This window comes from Grampus griseus (assembly GCF_964374135.1).
Source record: "Grampus griseus genome assembly, chromosome: X".
NCBI classification, from domain to species: Eukaryota; Metazoa; Chordata; class Mammalia; order Artiodactyla; family Delphinidae; genus Grampus; species Grampus griseus.
The window spans coordinates 31,823,811-31,828,637 of NC_138999.1; the positions used below are offsets into that span (position 1 = coordinate 31,823,811).

The window sequence follows — 4,827 nt, forward strand, 5'->3', positions numbered from 1 at the left end:
AACTCAAAATGGATTAAAGACTTAAATTTAAGACTTGAAACCATAAAATTCCTAGAAGAAAATGTACAGGAAAAGCTCCTTGACATTGGTCTTAGCAATGAATTTTTGGATATGATACCAAAAGCACAGACAACAAGAGCAAAAATAAACAAGTGAGACTACATTAAACTCAAAAGCTTCTGCACAGCAAAAGGAACAATCAACAAAATGAAAAAGCAACCTACAGAATATATTTGCAAATCATATACCTAATAAGCAATAAATGTTTTAAATGTCAAGCCCTCATTTATGGAAGTCTTATATTTTCCATTGGGAGAAATGATATAAAATCCCATGGTCTAACAACATAAGGTGAAAAGTATGAAAGCAGGTCAAAGAAATCAAGTTACTCTTCTGACAAACTCAAGAGAGAACTAAAGGTGTTCTTAATCCACTGTAAAATATGGTTGTAAGTTTGACAACCACAAGAAATTCAAATTGCTCAATATTGATATCTCTATGAATTATACTGACTTTAGAGGAGGAAGATGTTAAGTTTCTCAAGTATCTAGTTGAAAAATTTTTGAAAGTGTGAAAGCCTTAGTCATAAACATGTCTTATTTCACTAGAAGCATGGCAGAAATCCCAGCTATAAATTAGCAAAAGGCTGTCATAAAGATGAGAGAGCATTTAGTGGGAAGGAGTGCCTGTGTGTTTATGCTGAAACTAAAGGAGGTTTTTTTTTTGGTGGTAGTGGTGTTTTTCAAGGAATATTTAATAACAAGGTAGGTAGCTTATCTAACATGTATTTTTATATCACTGAAGCTAAAGCAAAACATCCTGTTTATTGGCAAGTATGGCCTGTATGTGTACACTACAGTGCAATTTTTAAAATTCTGTAATTATAATTTCAGAACCTCAGAATCTGAATAGGTGCCAGTGTTCTCTCCTTTTTTTATATGGGAAAAAAAAATCCTTTGAAAATCATTTGAAGCTTGGACAAAAATTCCATAACTATATTCTTAGGATCGCTCTGTAGAGTCTGTGATTCAGATGATACAAGGGAAGCTTCAATTCAACTTTTCAGAGAAGACATTCAAGCTCTCATGATCTCATCAACCAGGAGAATGTTGGTGGCAATCACAGTGTAGGAATGAAGAAGCTGTTTCTTTATACAATAGTTATCCCTTATGCCTACTTCTGCTGCTACCATTGGCTCACCTGTATTCAAGTCTACACCCACAAGTTGACCTGATTCTGAATGTTCTGCTTGAACTTTAACTAGTGTTTCCTGAAGGTCAAAAACAGAGTTCTGAGCAAGAACCTTGGGAATCATGAGCAATGCATCAGCAAATGCTTGAACTCCAAGTTGGGCCCTGCCCTTTACACTGGGCTTGTATTTAATCAGGGCTTCTGCCATTGCCACTTCCACTGCACCAGCACCTGGAACTACACAGCCATCATCAATAGCATTTTTAACAGCTCTCAAACCATCTCTTATTGCATCTTTGATTTGAGTAAGTGTGTGCTTATTTGGTCCTTTGATCAATAATGTGACCGAGCGAGGATTGTTATATTTCTCAATAAAGGTGAACTTCTCTTCTCCCAATGTATATTCATAGACAAGTCCTGCATGTCCCAAACAATGAGGATTTAGGTTATCAAGAGAATTTAGGGCTACTCCACCACAAATAAGAGTCAGCCTTTCCATATTTCTCATTTTAGCTCTGTGCAGAGCTACTATGCCTTCTTTTGAAAGAGCATCTAAGGAAAAGGGATCAATTCCCTTTTGATTAATAACAACAAATCCTTTATCTGAATCACCACAGACTTTCGTTTGCATGTCTATCATTTTTTAAATCTGTCTTCAATGAATTTTCTTTCAGCTTTCACTAGTTTCTCTCTCTCCTCTGCCCTCTTGTAAAAAAGAGCCAGAATTCACTTCTGTTTTTCCATATTCTAATGACACATTGCATGTGAGGATGTACGCATCTTCTACTCTCTTTTTCATATCAGGATGCCATGCCCCATGGTCCAAAATAAGACCTCTGATTACGCTTCCATCAGTTTCAGATTTGTTTTATCTCCATGATCTCAACCATGAAGAGGTCAATAGGTTCATCTTGTTTCTTAATGGCTAAAATGGAGTCCACTACAGCCTCTGTTAAGACATCAGCAAGTTCAGCATGAACTTTAGTACGTAGAGATGTTCTGGCCACATCTATAAGTGTTTCCCTGTCCATCTCTTTGCTTAGTTTGACTTGTTCCAAAAACTGAAGTGCCTTTTCCTCTGCAGCTTCAAATCCTTCTGTAATTATTCTGGGTTGAAGACCTTCAGAAATGTAGAGATCCCCCTGCTTCAGGAGCTCTCCAATGATTAGGACATTGGAAGTAATACCATCACCAGTTATGTCATCCTGGGCTGTTGCTACTTTGGCTATTAAGGAGGCTGTTGCATGTTGAATTTGCATTTCATGAAGCAGCACATTTCCATCTTTAGTGAGCTTGATGTCTCCAGCACCAGAAACAAGCATCTTCATGGTGCCCTTAGGCCCCAAGTTGGTCCTCAGCACGTATTGCATCCCCCAGGCCACACTGATGTTGACAGCCAACGCCGTGTGGGCTCAGGCCACCTCAGCCTTGGGGTTCAGGGTCTTCCTGGCCGCCATAGCTGACCCAGCGGAAGAAAGTGAGGGAACCCGGTGTCTGGAAAGCCCAGAGCCAGTTCAGCATGGCTGGGAGGCGCTATCCAGGTCTTCTGGAGAGGGAGTTTTCTTTTTTATTGTTTGAATATTTAAATAGTGTTAACAGCTTGTGAAATTTCTTTTTACTTAGGTCACTGATAATAATAAGAAAATCTTCCAAATACAGACAAATGAGAACTATTTCTTCTTTTTTTATTATATATTTGTTTATTTTGGCTGCACTGGGTCTTAGTTGCGGCATGTGAGATCTTAGTCGCGGCATGCAAGATCTTTAGTTGAGGCATGCATGTGGGATCTAGTTCCCTGACTAGGGATCGAACCTGGACCCCCTGCACTGGGAGCACAGAGTCTTACCCACTGGACCACCAGGGAAGTCCCTGAGAACTATTTCTTAGACATTTTCGTTTCACCTCTATTATGTAAAAATTGAAGCCATATGAGGATTCAAGCTGAATCATTTACTACCTCAACTCAGTGGACAGTCGCCACTCCTTCACTACAGTTTGGGCTTTAAAGATCTAGTATAAGATAAAATGAAATACATCTCAACAACTCTGTAGGGAAAATAGGTCAGTCTTATTGTTCAATTCTTTTGGTTTGAGATCCCTTACAGAACTCATATCCCCTTTAAATACAGCTGCCACCAGTCGATATGATTTTTTTTAATTCATTTTTTCCTGGTCCTGAGTTACTGAACTTTGGCCACAAATTGCATTGTATTTAGGGCCTCTCCATCTCACCTCTAAACTTGGAGCATGTGTCTAGAAGAGAACAGAAACAAAACAAGCAAAAATCAAAATAAAATAAAAACCCAAACTAAAGAATCACCCTTCATCTTTCTTTACATTCTTGGCTTGTGTGAGTCCTTCCTTACTTTTATGGCTCATGACCTGTCCCATCTCCAAACATTTGATATCTGTTGCCACTTTTTAATCATATTTACCTCATACATCTCATCAATAGGTTGACTAGTTTGTTTTCAAATCTCAGTAATCACTGTCCTTCATTGCATGGTGACTTGAGAACTAGTTCATATATTTTGGCCAGTTTTTTTTTAAGTTTGTTTTATGTGAAAACGTAAATCTAATCCTTTAATATATCTTGACTGGAGGCATAAGTATGGTGCCGTTTTTTAAAATATGATCTTTTATGCCTCTAATCTCACTGAAAGTCAGGCTGGTCAGTTCTTTTTAATGTTCTCTGGGGAATCATCCCTCCTTTCTGAAGCCCTCAATTAAGTCTGAGTTCAAACCACCTACAGGAAAATGGCTCTTCCACCATTTACATCTCCCTTTGCAAACCTGCCTTAAACAATATGGCCCCGATCAACAATCCTAGTGACCTTGAAGAGACAGCAGTGTGTGGTGGCTTGAAGTGAGATCTTAGTTCCTGCCCAGGAAATGAACCTGGGTAGCCTGGGTGAAAACCAGGAATCCTAGCCACCAGTCCACCAGGGGCTACAGGCTAGAAGCAAAGTTGGCTTTTGCTGGCTTTGCCCCTGTTGAAAAATGAATTTCTCAGGGAGGCAAAAACTGTAAAAACACATATAAAGTTTATAATTAGAGACACTGCACAAGTGGGAGAGCACACAGAGAAACAGTTTGTTTGGTTAAGACAGAAGCAAGGCAGAGATGCACACCCAGAGAGAAAGGGTGTGGGCGTCCTCCCTAACGAGGAGGAGCGCACCAGAGAGGTGACTCAAATCACTCATATAGGGCAGTTCTTCCTGGTCTTTGTTTACCTTTGGCTAATTATCTCACTTCTTTTTCCACACCTGACCTGTCTTAGATCCCTTCCCGACATGCGTGCACATCCTTTTGTCAAGAGGGATTTCAGCACAGAGGACTATGGGGAGGTTGACACACCTATTATGGGGTGGTGCCCCCTCCCTTTTTGACCCCCGAGGAGCCTTTCTGCGGATGTGTAGTCGGGGAGGTCTCCTTGACCTCAAGAATAAGAAATACATGGTCTCTTTATTTTTTGTCCAAGCAGGACTCAGCCCCTCCTTGCTCCCGCCATTATCTTTATCTTGGAGTATCTGTCCATAGGGGACAGATTCCAGCTGCTCAGCCTGGGGCCCATCTATCTCCTTCTTCACTAGCACTTATGAGTTCCAGCAGTCACAATAGAAGCAGTGACCATG

General features: G+C 40.1%; 1 pseudogene across 1 annotated transcript; it reads right to left on the reverse strand.

Moving 5' to 3' along the window:
- Positions 1-1,054: 1,054 nt before the first annotated feature.
- On the reverse strand, positions 1,055-2,648 carry LOC309840011 (T-complex protein 1 subunit zeta-like; annotated as a pseudogene). Its single transcript has one exon. The product of its transcript is annotated as a T-complex protein 1 subunit zeta-like (transcript).
- Between the last annotated feature and the right edge of the window lie 2,179 nt (positions 2,649-4,827).